Source organism: Acipenser ruthenus, chromosome 54 (assembly GCF_902713425.1).
Source record: "Acipenser ruthenus chromosome 54, fAciRut3.2 maternal haplotype, whole genome shotgun sequence".
In the NCBI taxonomy this organism is placed as follows: domain Eukaryota; kingdom Metazoa; phylum Chordata; class Actinopteri; order Acipenseriformes; family Acipenseridae; genus Acipenser; species Acipenser ruthenus.
The window spans coordinates 6,522,996-6,542,619 of record NC_081242.1 but is presented as its reverse complement, the minus strand read 5'-3'; the positions used below and the strand labels follow the sequence as shown (position 1 = coordinate 6,542,619).

The following is a 19,624-nucleotide window of genomic DNA, read 5'->3' as shown; positions in this document are numbered from 1 at the left end:
GATAACAAGCTGTCCTCGTAGTAGTGTAGTCGTATTGTTGTTGCAAACCTAAAAAAAAACAAAAAAACGCTATACTAGAAATATATAACCTGCTTCAATATCTGACGTAGTTGTTAAATTGGATTCATTTATCCATAAAAATACTTCATACCAAATACTTCATGAACCCCACCCACTTTTAAAAAGGCTCCGGCGCCATAGACACACACATATACATACCCTCTTCCTTAGAAATTAAGACACAACCAAAATTCCATCCCCCTTAATTTAAGGACCAAACAAAACATTTACACAGATACCACCTCAATTACGCATCAGGAGGCATTTTGTGGCTGTCTGCTATCGCACAGAGCAGAACGGCTATTTGTGGACCAGTGGTTAAAGTCCAGGGTTTGTAACCAGAAGGTCACCGGTTAAATTCCCACCCCTGCCACTGACTGGTTCACTGTGTGACCCTGAGCAAGTCACTTAACCTCCTTGTGCTCCTCCTTGTGTGGATGAGATGTTAAATCAATGTCCTATTGTAAGTGACTCTGCATATAATACACAGTTCACAGCCTACCTCTGTAAAGCGCTTTGTGATGGTGGGCCACTGTGAAAGGCGCTATATAAATATATTATTATTATTATTATTATTATTGTTATTATTATTATTATTGTTATTATTATTATTGTAACGCCCCTCCCACTCCTGTTAGTGTATGGAGTAAACAACACCTAACTCACTGTAAGTGGCAAGGCCTGGGTTCCCAATACTTATTTAAATTACAATTTGTCTGTTAGAAATATATGTGTACTGTTTCTTTAACGGGGTGCCTCCACCTATGTAAGGGACATCTAAATACAAGTGCACCCCTTAATAGGAATTATTGTCAAATACTAACCCCAGTATCCACTCACACAACACACACCAATAGAAATAAGTAAACAATTTACTCAAATAAATGCGCAATAATAAAGTATTTTCAATAATAACATAAACACACAATAAACAAAGGCTAGGTATTAAAATAAATATAAGCAAAATAATATACAATCACTACTACAAATAATATATTTACTCTTAAATAATATGCGTTGCTATGCAAAATAATTAAACTCTTGCACTACAGTGGGCCCACACACACATGCACACACGTGTACTGAACACGTGCATCAGTATAAAAGAAATAACACGTTGCAGGCCTGAACCGTCGCTCGGGTACGTAGTGGCAATAATAAAAAAAACAAAATGCCCCTTCACTTATTTATGTCAAATAAGCAACAAAATTATACTTTCAAAAAACGGTTTTTTGAATGCACGCAGTACTCACGACCAGCAACACGGTTCCGTTTCTTGCTTCCAAGGCAAGTTCGTAGAATGACACAATAAACACAACGACCGCTGAAAAATCTTCTTTTCCAACGTGGCCAGAGGTACTCAGGGCTTTCTCCTGGTCACCCCGAGTGCTATCTGGGTCTCAGCAGCAGTTCCAGACGCCAGCAGAAAAGTAAATTAATAATAAACAAAAAAGACTATACCATAAAATGGTGACTAATTTCTCTCTTGTGAAATTACAGGTAGATAGTACTGTCTACAGCAAACGTTTGGTTTACTGAAATATATTAGCCTCTTATACTCTGCTAATAAAGTACAAAATATATCGTTTAGATAATATTTCTTTTACTATAAAACTTTTCTTTCACTCCCTCACGTTGCGTCTGTCTCTCCTCACACTCTCGAATCTTCTTTCTCTCTCGCACAAACCCAATCAAAACGCTAAGTCCCACACCCAAATTCCACTACCTGTTGGCTCATTGGTTCAGAGGGAAACCTGTCCAATAGAATTGTGTTTAGGTGTAGCAAGTCAGTAAATGTGATTCTGGTGCATTCTAACTATGTTACAAAAAATACAACATTTCTATTTAAAGGAATAGCGCAAATTTGCAGCAGGGCTACATCCTCCCCTAACCCTAACCCTAACCCTAACCCTAACCCTATGAACCCTAGGGTTCATCTTTTCTCGGCAGTCAGTCACATTGCTGTTTGTCTGTTTTTGTACTCCGGTAGTCACATCATATGTTGCCGATTTTAATACACGTCTTATTACTGTGTATAAAAATGCTTCAAAAAGTCTATCTTAACTGCAAAGGAATACAGTATATATATATATATATATATATATAGGCTCTTTGAGCTAATAGATAGATAGATCGATAGATAGATCGATCGATAGATCGATAGATAGATAGATAGATAGATAGATAGATAGATAGATAGATAGATAGAAAACAAACCACCGGGTGGATTACTGGTAGTGACGACATGCAGGCGACACTGTAGTTTTAAAAAAAGGAAAAACACAAAGGGATTTAATTATTATTATCATTTGCTTAAAATCATAGCATTAGAATTATTGAAACACTAGTAACAGTCAGCGAAACTTTTACATCATAAAGCTCTATAACAAGACAACATATTCCTAATTCTTAAACTGATTCATTTACGTTACCCGACAGTTAATACAATTGTTTTAATTAAGATATATATATATATATAGATATACAGCTCTGGAAAAAATTAAGAGACCACTGCAAAATTATCAGTTTCTCTGGTTTTACTATTTATAGGTACGTGTTTGGGTAAAATGAACATTTTTGTTTTATTCTATAAACTACTGACAACATTTCTCCCAAATTCCAAATAAAAATATTGTCATTTAGAGCATTTATTTGCAGAAAATGACAACTTGTCAAAATAACAAAAAAGATGCAGTGTTGTCAGACCTCGAATAATGCAAAGAAAATAAGTTCATATTCATTTTTAAACAACACAATACTAATGTTTTAACTTAGGAAGAGTTCAGAAATCAATATTTGGTGGAATAACCCTGATTTTCAAGCACAGCTTTCATGCGTCTTGGCATGCTCTCCACCAGTCTTTCACATTGATGTTGGGTGACTTTATGCCACTCCTGGCGCAAAAATTCAAGCAGCTCGGCTTTGTTTGATGGCTTGTGACCATCCATCTTCCTCTTGATCACATTCCAGAGGTTTTCAATGGGGTTCAGGTCTGGAGATTGGGCTGGCCATGACAGGGTCTTGATCTGGTGGTCCTCCATCCACACCTTGATTGACCTGGCTGTGTGGCATGAAGCATTGTCCTGCTGGAAAAACCAATCCTCAGAGTTGGGGAACATTGTCAGAGCAGAAGGAAGCAAGTTTTCTTCCAGGACAACCTTGTACTTGGCTTGAATTCATGCGTCCTTCACAAAGACAAATCTGCCCGATTCCAGCCTTGCTGAAGCACCCCCAGATGAGTCCAATTTTCAGCTTTGCCCAACACCTGGTCGTCTAATGGTTAGACGGAGACCTGGAGAGGCCTACAAGCCACAGTGTCTCGCACCCACTGTGAAATGTGGTGGAGGATCGGTGATGATCTGGGGGTGCTTCAGCAAGGCTGGAATCGGGCAGCTTTGGCATGAATCAAGCCAAGTACAAGGTTGTCCTGGAAGAAAACTTGCTTCCTTCTGCTTAAAACATTAGTATTGTGTTGTTTAAAAATGAATATGAACTTATTTTCTTTGCATTATTCGAGGTCTGACAACACTGCATCTGTTTTGTTATTTTGACCAGTTGTCATTTTCTGCAAATAAATGCTCTAAATGACAATATTTTTATTTGGAATTTGGGAGAAATGTTGTCAGTAGTTTATAGAATAAAACAAAAATGTTCATTTTACCCAAACACATACCTATAAATAGTAAAACCAGAGAAACTGATAATTTTGCAGTGGTCTCTTAATTTTTTCCAGAGCTGTATATTAAAACCCTTGAACTAAACGTGGAGAACTAAATTCCTTTTTTTCTTTAAAAAAAAGGTATTTAAAAGAATCATGTATATAAAACACACAATACTTACATTTTCCTAATTTATTTATTTTTGAAATTTAGTCGTTGCCATTTTTTTTAATTATTATTTTGTCCCAATTTGAAATGGTCAATTATTTTTAGGCTCAGATCACCGCTACCACCCCTGCGCTCGGACGGACGGGCGAAGAACACACACTGTCCTCTGAAGCGTGTGCCGTCAGCCGACCGCTTCTTTATACGCTGCAGACTCACCATGCAGCCACCCAAGAGCTACAGCGTCGGCGGACAACGCAGCTCCGGGCAGCTTACAGGCAAGCCCGTAGGTGCCCGGCCAGACCACAGGGGTCGCTGGTGCGCGGTGAACCGAGAAAACCCTGGCCGACCTAACCCTCCCTCCCCCGGGAGGCACTCGACCAATTAACACCGCCCCCCCTGAGAGCTCCCATCCATCGATGCATATCTATCTATAGATATGTCTATCTTGCTTCCCTTGGCCTTTAAGGCCCAGCATGCAGTGTGGAGTAGTGGTTAGGGCTCTGGACTCTTGACCGGAGGGTCGTGGGTTAAATCCCAGGTGGGGGACATTGCTGCTGTATCTTTAAGCAAGGTTCTTTACCTAGATTGCTCCAGCAAAAACCCAACTGTATAAATGGGTAATTGTATGTAATAATGTGATATCTTGTACCAATTGTAAGTCACCATAAGGGGGTCTGCTAAGAAATAAATAATAATAATAATGACCAAAAAGACACACTGTACTTTTAGAAAGATTCAGCATATAATTATTTTAATTTTTTGCTGGTTGTATATACTGTATTTTCACAACACATTGAAGACAAGAGATCCCAGCGGTTGGGACATTGCTGGCATCTACTCATGCAGATTATACAGAAGGTGATGATTCGTGCTTGGGATAGCTTGGACGATCCAGGGAGGGGTCTAGTTTTGACAGCCAGAAGTCTCCATTTTACTAGTGAATTTCTCCAGGGTTTGACAGGTTATTTTGAACTCATCTGTTTTGCATTCTTCCTCTGTTGGCCACACTTGCATCCAAGTTTTACTGCCAAAGATGTAGTCAAACCTGGGATACACAGATCAAGTAGAGTAGGTTAGCATACCCAACCATGTAAATACACAGTTATTAGAGACACTTCATGGAAAGTTTTACCAATTGGTCAAGGCTTTGCTTGCAGGGACTCAGGCAGATCTGAGTGACATGCTGTAGCCAAATGTGTCAAAAGACATCAGTGTCTGGATTAACAAGGGAGTTCGTAGATCTCTTGATCTGCCCCTTTTACTCTGCGCTGGACTCGCCTGACCTCAGCACCACGTTACTGGATCCTCAGCTAATGCACTATCCTTGCACTATTGCACTTTGTCATTGTGGATTTAACTTGTTACATCCTAGTTCAGATTGTTTTTAGTATTATATGCACTTACTGTAAACTACACTGTATTTCAATATGAATCTTGCATTGTAACCTTGTACTGCCCTGTAACACCTGTAAGTCATCTTGGATAAAGGCGTCTGCCAAATACATAATCATAATAATAATAATAATAATAATAATAATAATAATAATAATAAAGTTGTGTTGATCAGATGCAATCGTGACTTTAGTTCAGATAGAAATCTCGATAGATTAGTTATTAAAACACAGACTAGACAACACTACTGCGTTCTACATATTTTACACTACAGTCTTTGGCCTCACCTTTCGTGGCACCCCTGCCTATAAATTAGCTCGCAGATCAATGGAGAGGCTGACAGTAGAGAAGCCATGGGCAGGGGGGCAGGATAGCTGCCCTCCCCGTTAGACGAAGCCAAAAAACAGGTGGAGTCTGGGGAGGAGCAGGTGAACTCTGGATTGAGGTAAGATTTAAACCCTTTCCTTATCATTGGACGTATTGTTTATCGATAGACGAATAAGATACTAGCTATTCGATTGCCGATTTGATCTGGTATTGGAAAGCTCTTAAAATATGCTTGATGTTTATGTGATTGTAAGGTTAAAGCGAGTTCCCTGCACGAACCACAGCTTCGCTTAATTAAACTTCATTACAAAAGGCTTCTTTAAAGACATATTTATGGTTTAGGCTTGAAGCCACAAAAGGCAAGAAACTCCTTATAAAACAAAAACTCAGCTGCATCCAGGTTAGGCTTTTTCCCGGGCTGGGTAACAGGGTTAGGGTTAAGGTTAGGGTTTTAGCAGAGATACTGAGATGAGATGGGTAGCATTTAATGATAAGGGGATCAGTGAACATGGCAGAGGTAAGAATATGAATTTTAAAACCTTAGTAGCAACACCTTTACCAAGGCAAAGTTCCACTAAACAATAAGGGGAGCAATTAAATCAATATTCAATCATGTTTTCACTGCTTGTCTCCTGTTGAACACAATTGCATTCTTCAGTGTACTGTGCAAGCTGCTGTAACTTACTCATTCTTTGTTTGCCACAGGTCTCCAAGCGGTCCCATTATTAAGTACTCCTTGCCTTTCTGAAGTTTCAAGACTTCTCTGCAGCTGCTGGGAGAGAGGAAATATCTGATATCCCCATGGACAATTTCATCAGTTCCTGAAAAAGAAAAATTGCACTGATTGTCGAATCTCTGTTATAAAGATTTTTTTTTATTTTTTCTATTTTATTTACTGTGCCCGATTTTCTCCCCAATTTAAAACGTCCAATTATTTTTTCGCCCTCACTGCAGTTTCAGTGAGCGTCCTCCGATCCCACGACTGAGCCAGCTTCCTGTTTTACACCTTGGAACTCGAGAGCGGGTGGCAGCGAGCTACTGCCCCCTGAGGACAAAGGCCAGCCCTGCAGGTGTCCGCCCGAGCTCACTGGGCACCTGGGTCCACTGTAACGTGATGAGGAGAAACAGTCCCTGCCGGTCATTGCAAAGCTCTCTCTGGAATCCCCCGGAGATTTTTTTTTTTAAGGCATTGAAATATCATTAGCAACAAATAACAGCCGTAATTGGCAATAATTTCATTTTTGTTCTAAAACATTATCCATCTAATTATCTGATTTAAAATAATACCTCATTTATAAAGATCGGACAATTCTAACGCTAGTTATAATTTAGTCCTCTAAGCCATCAACAGAACAGCTCTGCTTTAAAGAATATGAAGCAAAAGAGCATTGTTACCTTGTTTGATCACTGAAATATTCATTTTGTAGTAGTCATTTACTGCAGATTCCTCAATATGAAGCAAAGTGACTTTGTAGGCTGCAAGGTAATAAAAATGCATTTTAACAAGCATCTCTGTAACAGAACTGTTTGAGACTAATACAAAATGTCTCCTGATCTCTTCCTTCAAAGTTGGTGTGGGAGGGTGCGGGTATTCACTGACACGGGAGACAAAAATGGTATTTGATAACACCACACAGGTGCTCGGTTTTATTATTTTCTTTTGTATTCTGGTGAGGTGCACTGATTTCTTTGAGCCCGTAGAGGGCGCTTGTGGTCTGTGGTCTGGCTACCAGCTATGGTATCCAGAACCAACGGGGAATACCACGGCAGGGTACTCAGCTACAGTCCGGCACTCACAGGTGCTCACAAATTATAAAAAACGAAAAAGCAAAAAGAAACAGGGAAAATAAAACACAGTAAGGAAAAACTACAAAATAAATGTGCTGCACTTCGCAGCGTGAATCTCCCCAGTCGCCGCTACCCGTACGACCCGTGACTCCGTCCTACACTCTGCTGTCTCCAACTCACTGAACACACAATACTGGGGCTGCCCAACGATCCCCCACTTTTCCCTTTCTTTCTTTAAAATTATTTTCTTTGATTTTTTTCTTTCTGGGCTTTTGTTATCCTCCCGTCCCTCGGTAGTCAAAACGAGACTGCTGTTCTCACTGTTCCAGTTTAAAGGGGCAGATCTGAGGAAACAACAGAGTGTTACTTTATAGGTTAACAATCCCATTAAAGTCCGCCTCCCAGCCACTCAGAAAGGGGAAAAGCACACACACCCTCTTTCCCACCTCTCCGTGTCACCGCCATGACTGGCAGGCAGACCCCACGGGACTGCCGCCCCCTTCCTGCAGCATCGTGCATGCGTCAGACGGCCAGTCCAGGTCTCTCCTTGTTACAGTTGGGTTAACATACACATATATTAGAGCACCCTATTGCTTCTGTGTTAGAGCACCCCATTGCTTCTGTATTATAGCACCCCATTGCTTTTGTAGTTCTGATTGGTTGTGCTGGTGTTGAGGGCTGGTGTATGGTGTATGGAATGAGTTAGCTGGTCCTGAATCACTGGGATCCTTTAAGGCCCAGCTTGAAAACAAACAGAAGGAACCACTTACCAAAATCATTATTGTCACAAGCTAGTTAATAAGTCCATCGACATTTTTATTTTCTGTTTTCAGTGCGCTACAGCTTCCTGTTGAAGTCAAGATACACAAAATATTCAGAAACGGTGTTCATATTTAGGGGTACAACAGGAGAAATGTTTAATAATCTTAACAGTAGGAGAGCCAAAGAGTCTTTTATTGATTACTCACTACTGCAGCAAAACAAAAAAAAAACTTTTCCATTCACTTAAAGAAATTGCAGCTATTCAAATATTTCTATAAATGATTTAAATGTAATATCTGGTGCTACAGAAGGTTAAAAAAGCTCTGTTTGCAAGCCCTGCTTTTAGAGAGAAATTGTCCCCACCCCTACACTGTCAATAACCAATCAGCTGCCTCCCCTACTGACAGACATGCTTTGACCCAGAAGACACTGCTAACCCTAAGCTCTTTTCTGATACAATTGTATACCTACATAAATCGTACAAAAAGATTTACACATCAATTACATTGTAACTATGCATAATAAAATTGCAATTGTGTAAGTACACATGTATTTACTATGTAACTACTCTATAAATACACAGTAATTAGAGACACTTCTTTTAACCTAGTGTACTACCCAATGTCTGTAGTTTATACAAATATTGTGTTAGCTACAATACCTTTCAGTGACTCAAAGATCAGTATTTGAGAATACCAATCACAAATGCTGCAGTAAACAAACACTTTTGAAGCAACGTTTTCTTTTTAAATCGCTTTAAAAAAAAGGCAAATAGTTCCCACACATATAAGTCAAAGACAAGTGGACACACTTACTGAAAGAGGATTGACTAAAAAACATAAGCAAACTTCATACAAACCTTCAGCACATTTGCATTCATTATTCTGGCATATTTTCTTGAGGGGTTCCTTTTCACTGCCTGCATTGTACAGGGCTGTGCATCGGTTCTCTGGAAGAAAGATGCGTTTCCGTCATTCGCAAAGTAACGTAGGAAACAGGTTCTTCACAAGTTCCTGTGAAGTTCTGTCACACTCTACACAGCGAACAAACTAACAGCTTGGAATTCAAACTGAAATCTTCCTTTTCATCATACGTTTCCAATGTTGCTTATTGATCATTTAGGAACGTAGCTGACATTGACAATATGGGTATTCCTTCAAGTTCTGGTCACAATTTGAAGTTGTTTTTTCTACATTTAGCATTGGTTTTGGGTCAGATGAAAATAGAAAGCAAACAATGTATGTATGATAGTGAGCAAGAAATCCCCTGTCAACTTGATTTAGAGGCAGCCACTGAATACTTAAAACTTACAATACATTTATACAACCAATGATTCACAGATAGTAGAACAGGGGGTAAAAATCTCAAGGACGTTTACTGAGGGTTGTTATTTAAGGGCCTCACAGGCAGCAGTGTGTAGTGGTTAGGGCTCTGGACTCTTGACCGGAGGGTCGTGGGTTCAATCCCAGGTGGGGGACACTGCTGCTGTACCCTTGAGCAAGGTACTGTACCTAGATTGCTCCAGTAAAAACCCAACTGTATACATGGGTAATTGTATGTAAAAAATAATGTAATTGTGTAAATCCGCAGATGTGGACGCACTTTGCCACTGTCTTCGGACAGTATATTTACCTTTGGCGTAGTACTGATACACAGTCACTGAAGCAGGTTGCAGTAGACCCACTTCAAACAGCTGGTTAATTTTAAATTTGATGCAGGCAGACTTGTCACGAGGAATCTGTCCAAACAGAGTACACAAGTTTGAGCTGTTAATATGATCGCTCATCCATTCACAACGTTGAACCGTTAATCCACGCTAGTATAACAAATCAATTTCTTTTCAATAATTATTATTATTATTATTATTTATTTCTTAGCAGACGCCCTTATCCAGGGCGACTTACAATTGTTACAAGATATCACATTATTACATTATTTTTTTGCTATGTGTTTACATGGCAGTTACTCCAGTAAAGAGATGTGCGCTTACACATGATTACAATGTTATTAAGTGTCTTTACCAGATTCAATGGACAGGCTCTTCTGCATTTGTGGTTATAGACCCTTTAACCTCAGAATCTGTATCAGCAGTGTATCACACAACACGCCAAAAACAAAAAAGCCATTAATAAAATGGTTACCGAATACAGATAGATGATCAGAGATCCTCTGATAGACAGCAAGATGTCCATTTCGTACTTTTCAATATACCGGTCCACTCGGTTCATCAGCTGAAAGATAAAATGATATAATTATAAACTACAGCACTGTTTTTCAGGCCTTTTCTCGTTCTCTGATGTTTCCGTTCTAATGTACTGTTTAAAACGTGGCACAGTGCCCCCTGGTGGGCTGCAGGGGATTTTTCAAAAAGGTAGTTGACCCGTGATTTGTTTTCCAAAGTGAAACCTGTATCTCAAAAGAGAAATGATCTGAAAACCAAAAATTATAGCACCCCCTTGTGGCAATGCTATTGGGTCGCAGATCAAAGTTTAAAGTATCCTTAGATTTTGCTTGAGTGAGGAGTTTTTGTAAGAGTGAAAATAAAGCTGCCGTTTGAAACAAGACACTGGCAGTTGAAATGGATCCTATCTAGGGCTGTATTTTTTTCCACGGTAATGTATTTCACTGTCTAAAAACAGGTATGTCAAGATACTTCATGATTAAACATGATACAGTGTTTATTAAAGCAGAAAAATAGCTTTGTCACCTTCAAAATTGATCGTTTTCTCTAGTTATTATACAACAAATGTTCCTGAATATTTAAATGCTCACCTGAAAAACTGTACATGCTTACTTGTAGAATATTTCCTTTTTCTCACCACCAGTGAAATATCAAACAAGATAAAAACAAAAATAAATGAAAAAACAACAACAGACGCGTGAAATGTCCCCTTCTTGTGCAGGACAGAGCGATCTTTAGCAGAAATATTTCCGATATTTGTTGTTACTGGCGTTTTTCTCGTTGAAAACATTTTAAAGAAATTTGGCGGCTCTGTGCAGTGTGTGTTCAATCATTTACCGGAAGCAAACTAAACCGGCTGCCAGGTTCCTGAATGCAGTGTACAATAAGGCACACGTTGGATGTCTATTTACACTTGTCTTCCACAAATGGGAATTTTCACAGAAATCTACATATTGCACGGCAAAATTTCACAAGTCTGTGATAACCATGAAAAAAAAATACAGCTTTACCCATATCTCATAAGAGCAGTTGTGAGTCTAGGGTATGTAACCCCAATTGTCTTACATTGTCCAGGTCTTTAAAATCAGGTTCAAAGCCAGTCAGCATTGAAATGTCTAGGATTGCTGTTCCTGAGGCACTTGCTCCAAGATACCTTTAAGTTACATAAAAGAGAACAAATGGAAGTTAGAAATCTAGAATAACTACTTTGATGGGATTTACAGTACACCTCACCATTATCAAAACAGATGAAGTGTCTCTACTGTGCATTTACAGAGTAGTTACTCAGTAAACACATTTGCACTTACTCATCATTACAATGTTACTATGCATAGTTACAGTGTAGTTAATGTGTAAATCATTTTGCAAGATATAACCCTAACCCCCTTCTGACACAATCGTGTACTTACATATCTCATCAAAAAGATTTACACATGAAGTACATTGTAACTATGCATGATAACATTGTAATGATGTGTAAGTGCACATGTATTTACTAAGTAACTACTCTGTAAATACACAGTAATTAAAGACACTTCATGGAAAGTGTCACCTAATATTCAATGCGCTAATTTAAAAACACATGCTAGTTTAGAATAGTCACATTTTTCTGTATTTCACGTAGGAGACATCAATGTATATTGACAAATGTATACAGTTACTCTTGAGAAATTTGTGATTAGTGTATTTTTTGTTTTAAACTGGTAAACAAACTGGTGACACTGTATAATTTCCCATATCGGTCCTTAATTTATGAGCAACATACCTTAGATTATTATTATTATTATTATTATTTATTTATTTATTTATTTTTTAATTTAGTCGTTGCCAATTAGTTTTTATTATTTTCTCCCCAATTTGAAATGCCCAATTATTTTTTAGGCTCAGCTCACCGCTACCACCCCTGCGCTGACTCGGGAAGGGCGAAGATGAACACACGCTGTCCTCCGATGCGTGTGCCGTCAGCCGCCCGCTTCTTTACACTCTGCAGATTCACCGTGCAGCCGCCTCAGAGCTACAGCGTCGGAAAACAACGCAGCTCTGGGCAGCTTACAGGCAAGCCCGCAGGTGCCCGGCCAGACTACAGGGGTCGCTGGTGCGCAGTGAGCCGAGGACACCCTGGCCGACCTAACCCTCCCTCCCCCCGGGCGACGCTCGGACAATTGAGTGCCGCCCCCTGGAAGCTCCCGTCCACGGTCGGCTGTGGAATAGCCTGGATTCGAACTCGCGACATCCAGGCTATAGAGCGCATCCTGCACTCTAGCGAGTGCTTTTACTGGATGCGCCACTCGGGAGCCTCCCCTTACCTTAGATTATTTTAATACCTTTGTTCACACATCATTGGTTAATTCCCTTTATTGTTGTCGGCAGAATTTTTCGAATCATTGCAGTGTGTGTTACTTACTGAATGCAGATGTCAAGTTCATAGACATCCTCGGAGGAATAACGTCTCTTTCCTGTTAAGCACATTATAAAATGACAAGAATGCCCAAGAACAACATTGTCATTATTTCATCCAGTTTGGAGCAACACGGTATCAAATTGTTAACATGCATTCCTAGAAATTAACAGTAAATTCTGAGTTTTAAAAAAAAAAAAAAAATCTCCTATTCCTTTGAGCAGCTGCTACCCAAAATAGAATCAATCAAAACCAGTCTTGTGGATTTTCCATTACTGCTGGTATAATTTCATAAACCACACCTTTTTTGCATTTCCATTAGCCACATATGTTGGGCTCAGATGTGCAGTTTCAAAACCAATGCAGGAAAAATCTCCAATCTGACATGCTTTGGGACACGTTTTCTCCGCGTTGCTTTAGGTACACCTCTTTTTTTTTTTTTGTAGACTGTTTATAGTATCTGAGATATCTTCATGGAAGTATTAGCAGCTGTGTTTGTAATCTGCATCGACAGAATTACATGAACCTGCTTACCTGCATACACCCTGATACTTACCAGCTTTCTCAAACGTTACATTTAATTCAAAGTTTTTGCAATCGATTTTTGGTATCGTTTTTTGGTAGCGTGTCATAACCTGCCAACAATATAAAAGGAATTAAGTAAACCTTGTAGGGTTTCAGTTAATTACAACATTCATTCTGTTATTGTCATTAGCAATGATTATCAATACAGTATAATTAAAACTCATAATTGAAACGTAACAAGATCACATTTATTTGATTCCAAAGCACAGACATATCTGTGTTACACTTCAGTTACGTTTAGCTATGCAAGGCAGTCAGTAGCAATTTCTGTCAAACAGGTCAGTGTGCTTATCTCCCAGCCATCACGATATATATTACCATAAGCTAACTATAGGTCAGCACAGAAATATATAATCAAAACCATGTCTCTGAGCTTCTCTTTCGTACACAGTCATTTATACTTGACAGTTTTACTTTCTATACATCGTTCACTGAGCACATCACTCAAAGCCTCACTTATTCTCCACTCAGAGCTATAAACTCTCTCACTCCAGGTGCTGGTCCACTTGGTATACATGATCATCGGATCACAGGGTTCTGTTTACACTACAAACCCTATTTTTAAGCATTAAACCTTCTTGCAAATATGAAAGCTGATGTCGCTGTTTAATGATCCTTAGTTTATCCGCACAGCATTACTATACTAATGGAAAAAACAACAAAAAAACACATTTCTTGATTGTTTTTTACATTATAACCTGACAGAGAACATACATGATAATATATAATTGTGTTTTCTAGCCAAAGTAAGACTAAATCTGGTGTTGCTTTTATGTCACCATTTCTTTCTCTCAGTATATATATCACAGTGCTCCCTCGCTATAACGCGGATCTCGGGGGACACAATATGAGCGTTGTAAACGGGGGTTGGGTGGTATTGACTACACAGATACTGTATCAAAAGGGCGAGACAGAAACGGAAGTTAGACTGTGAAGTTGTTTACAGTTTGAACAACACCGGTACTGTGTTTACTGTAGAAATATTGCATGAATCACTAGTATAGTGAAATGGAGGACATGCTGTAGGAGCGTTATATCCGAGGCGTGTTATAACTGAGAGCCTTATAGCGAGGGAGCACTGTATAAGTGTGTGTATATATATAACTTTTATTTAATTTTTTTTCAGGCCTTTTCTCGTTCTCAAACATTTACGTTCTAATGTACTGTTTAAAATGTGTCACAGTGCCCCCTGGTGGGTCTGCAGGGGACTTTTCACAAAGGTAGTTGATCCACGATTGTTTTTTTTTTTTTTTAAATGCGTCCACGGCAACTGACCGGTAATGGGGAAATGGTTTCTTTTCAGCTCCATTTCAACTTTTGTATTCTGTATGTTTTATTTACGTATTTATTTACTTTATTAGTACTCATTTACTTTACTGAAGTTTCTTTTCTGAAGAAATATGTACAACAGGTGTAAACTACATCATTTTTTGTTTTAAAGTCCAATTATGTTCTCTCATCACAGCCACTCCCCGCAACAGCTCAGGAGAACTGAAGTGGGCGTCCTCTTATTTTAAGACATTCATGTATATATTTTCATAATGTTTTGCTTTCTAAAGCACCCTTGAGATATATAAGTCTGTCTAAAGCTGAGAGAACACAAAGTTGCCTCAAACTAGGTCTCCCAGTGACCTTGAACCCAAGCCACTGTTCTTGAAAAAGTGGCTTGTGTTCCGTTAACTTAAATGTAGCGTTGTAGTTACAATGTATCACCACTAGGGGTCACCAGAGTATTCTCAGTACCCACCATCATTGTGCCTTCTCTATTGCCTTTCGCCAGCACAGTGAAGCTCTGGTCAGACTTGATCTGCAAACAGAGATATTCCAAAGATGTGAGAATGCTTTGCATGAGGTGAGCAGTTACATTCAGTCAGGAAGCTTGTCTCCTCAAATAGACTCGAATCCAATTGGTCAGAATTGAATAACATATTTTTAGCTTCTGGTAAGATTTTCCATGAAGTGTCTCTAATTACTATGTCTTTACATAGTAGTTACTCAGTAAATACATGTGCACTTACACATAATTAATTAGTCACTTAGTAGATGCTTTTATCCAAAGCGACTTACAGAGACTCAGGGGTGAACTGTGCATCAACAACTTCCAACAGGACCTCGTTTGTTTTATGACTCATCCAAAGGACGGAGCACAAGGAGGTTAAATTCAAAAATTAATTTGCTCGCAAATCACTATGTTGCGTGGAAATCACTTAAGACTAGTTTCACTCCTCTTAATTGTTTCACAGGAAGTATTTCAGGACAATCTCTGTTTCTAGTTAAAGAGTTCAGACAGCTATATTTGCAAATGCAGAGCAACAGAAAAAGAAATATCATGCGGGCAGAATATACAGACAATGTGTAACATTCCTTGACTTGTCTACTGAAGAAGTCGGTTTATACTTTGATTAAACATAATAACATGTTGGTTTATTTCCAACTCCATCGTGTAATTTATTTGTGGTTTATTGTAAACAATACTAATTACCAGTGCTTAATTTGTAAAGAAAGAGGTGTCAGGGTGCAAGCAGTGACAATAATACTGTTCTTAAGAACCGCACATTCAAAATCAACTTTATTTGAAAGAGTATTATACGTATCATATATACAAAGCAGTAGTATGTGCAGAACAATGAAAGTAAAGGCATGCAACCCTTAGGGCAGAGGGGCAGCGCCACCCCCTCTTTGGTGGGGGGGGGGGGGGGGGTCACAACTATGTATTTTGCCTGTCAACTTTTTTGCTCTGTGGATATGCAATATTGTTCTATGTTTGGTTATGGTTTGGCATTTAAACTGTTTAAAATGACTCCAGAAGGCCAACATTGTTTAAAAAAAATAAGAAAATAAATAAATAAATAAATATATAACGATACGCATGCCCTACACAAACATTGGTTTGACCCATGGTCCAGTAATATCTAGCTATATCTAACATTATCAGCGCTGTGAATGCAACAGAACCCGCAGTTTGTGAAGATTGCAAAACATAAATTAATACATTTCTGTTTAGGCTAGATAGTTGTTAGCTTGGTTTGTTTATTATTATTATTATTATTATTATTATTATTATTATTATTATTATTATTATTTATTTCTTAGCAGACGCCCTTATCCAGGGCGACTTACAATTGTTACAAGATTGTTACAATTGTTTATAGTCTCTGTTAATTCAATTCTATTCATTGAAAAAAGGAAAGAGAGAACCAGACCGTTATTATTATTTTATATATATATATATATTTGTTTGAATAGGGGAAGTTAGCAGGGTAATGTTCCTGTGTGTGTGTGTGGGGGGGGGGGGGGGGGGGGTTTACAGGCAGATGCGCTGGAATAAGATTTATAGTGGGGGTGCTGAAAGCCATTGAACAAAACTGTAACCCCTTGACTACAATATTGTTTTCATTAAAACACTTGTTGTTTATTGAAATGAATGTTCAGCTTTCATATTGAATCTTGTTGTGTCCGACTCATTCAAGCAAACCAAGATGTGTAGGAATTTACTTGTATCGTTCAAGACGTTTTTCAAAATCAGGTAAGCTTATTTAAAAGTAATTAAATGTCTCTGGTAGTGGACTGTTTCTGTTTTGCGCACGCAAGGAATTGCAGAATGGATAAAACCGTGTTGATAATTGTAAGAAAACGCATTTGAGAGCAAAATATTTAATGACATTTTTAACTTTCATAGCTGAAGAGGTGCTGGAGCTATGCCTCGCTAACCCAAAAAAAGCATCTTCATTTTGCAAAAAGCTGCGACCTTTGAGTATTTGCCCCATTGTACTTATGTGTAATGTCAGACAAAAGTCTATGCACAATAACATTGTAATGATGTGTAAGTGCACATGTATTTACTAAGTAACTACTCTGTAAATACACAGTAATTAGAGACACTTCATGTAGTGTTACCTTAAAACACTGGTTAGCACTAAACATGGAATTGTCTCCTTTCTTGAGTTTAAGTAAATGTGGTACTTCATTTCTTATTGCTTTTTATTTGTATTTATTTTATTATTATTATTATTATTATTTATTTCTTAGCAGACGCCCTTATCCAGGGCGACTTACAATCGCAAGCAAATACAAATACATTCAAGTGTTACAATATAAGTCATACAATAAGAACAAGAAATACAATAATTCTCAAGTGTGACAAACCACAATTCAATAATACAGCAGATAATAGTGAAAGTTACATCAGGATATGATTAAGTAGTGATAGTTACATCAGGATATGATTAAGTACAAAATACTACAGATTAAACACTTGGGAGATTACAATATTCTGAGGTACAGGATTAAATGCAGTAAAATAGGGGGCAGATAAGAGCAAAATAAAGCATATTTAAATGAAGGGTGATAGTGTCCCAGGATACAACAGAGGAGTTCTACAGGTGCTGTTTGAAGAGGTGAGTCTTAAGGAGGCGCCGGAATGTGGTCAGGGACTGGGCAGTCCTGACATCTGTAGGAAGGTCGTTCCACCACTGCGGAGCAAGGGTGGAGAAGGAGCGGGCTCGGGAGGCAGGGGAGCGTAGCGGAGGTAGAGCCAGTCTTCTAGTGCAGGCGGAGCGGAGAGATCGAGTGGGGGTGTAGGGAGAGATGAGGGTCTGGAGGTAGCTGGGTGCAGTCTGATCAAGGCATCTGTAGGCTAGTACAAGAGTCTTGAACTGGATGCGAGCGGTGATCGGGAGCCAGTGGAGCGAGCGGAGTAGTGGAGTAGCGTGGGCGAAGCGAGGTAGAGAGAACACCAGGCGAGCAGCAGAGTTCTGGATGAGCTGGAGCGGACGGGTGGCGGACGCAGGGAGGCCAGCCAGGAGGGAGTTGCAGTAGTCTAGGCGGGAGAGTACCAGGGCCTGGACCAGGAGCTGGGTAGCATAGTTGGTGAGGAAGGGTCGGATTCTTCGGATGTTGCTCAGGAAGAATCTGCAAGTGCGTGCCAGAGTGGAGATGTGCTGGGAATAAGAGAGGCAGGGGTCCAGGGTGACTCCAAGGTTTTTAGCTGAGGAAGAGGGAGAGAGTGTGGTAGATTCCAGAGGAACAGAGATAGAGAGATCAGAGGAGGGGGAGGAGGAGGGAAAGAAAAGGAGGTCAGATTTAGAGAGGTTGAGTTTGAGGTGATGCGAGTGCATCCAGGAGGAAATAGCAGACAGACAGGTAGAGATACGGGAGGAGATGGTGGAGTCAGAGGTGGGGAAGGAGAGGAAAATCTGAGCATCATCAGCATAGAAATGGTATGAGAAACCATAGGATGCGATGAGGGGGCCCAGGGAGCGGGTGTAGAGAGAGAACAGGAGAGGACCCAAGACTGACCCTTGGGGGACTCCAGTCAAGAGAGGGTGAGGTGTGGAGGTTGCTCCACGCCAGGTTACCTGGTAAGTGCGGTTGGAGAGGTAGGAGGAGAACCAGGCCAGAGCAGTGCCAGAGATCCCCAGGTCAGCAAGAGATGATAGTAGAATAGAGTGATCAACAGTGTCAAAGGCAGCAGAGAGGTCGAGGAGAATTAGGACAGAGGAGAGAGAGGCAGCTCGGGCACACTTAAGTGAGTTGGTGACAGAGAGAAGGGCGGTTTCAGTGGAGTGAGCAGAGCGGAAGCCAGATTGGAGAGGGTCAAGCAGAGAGTGGTTGGACAGGAAAGCAGAGAGCTGGCGGTGTACAGTCCGCTCGAGGGTTTTGGAGAGGAAGGGTAGGAGGGAGACAGGACGGTAGCTCTGGAGGGAGGTGGGGTCGAGGGTAGGTTTTTTGAGGAGGGGAGTGATAGAGGCTTTTTTGAAGGCAGAGGGGAAGATGCCAGAAAGTAGAGAGGTGTTGAGGAGGGAGGAGATGAAGGGGAGTAGAGCAGGAGCAGCAGCTTGAAAGAGGTGAGTGGGGAGGGGGTCCAAGGCACACGTGGTGGGTTTGTGACCCTGGAGCAGGGAGGAGAGGTCAGAGTCTGAGAGGGGCAAGAAGGTGGAGAGGGAGGGCGAGTTAGTAGGGGATGTAGTGGGTGTAGGGGTTGGAGCAGGAGGGGGTGCGGGGGAGGGAGAGGCGTTAAAGAGTTTGCGGATATCTGAGATTTTAGAAGAGAAGAAGGAGGCAAAGTCGTCAGGGGAGATAGAGGAGGGAGGAGGAGGGGGGGGAGGGTTTAGGAGGGAGGAGAAGGTAGAGAATAGTTTACGTGGGTTGTTAGTGGAGGCTTGGATTACAGATTGGAAATAAGCACATTTAGCAGAGGAGAGAGTAGAGGAGAAGGAGGAGAGAAGAGTGCGGTAAAGGTCTAGGGCAGCAGGGAGTTTGGTTCTCTTCCATTTCTTTTCAGCAGATCGCAGTGTGATTCTT

The 19,624-nt window shown here is 40.1% G+C and overlaps 1 pseudogene; it reads right to left on the bottom strand.

Annotated features, from left to right (window-relative positions):
* Positions 1 to 4,607: 4,607 nt before the first annotated feature.
* The window catches only part of LOC117420346 (complement C3-like), a 57,235-nt pseudogene continuing 42,218 nt past the window's right edge, over positions 4,608 to 19,624 (bottom strand).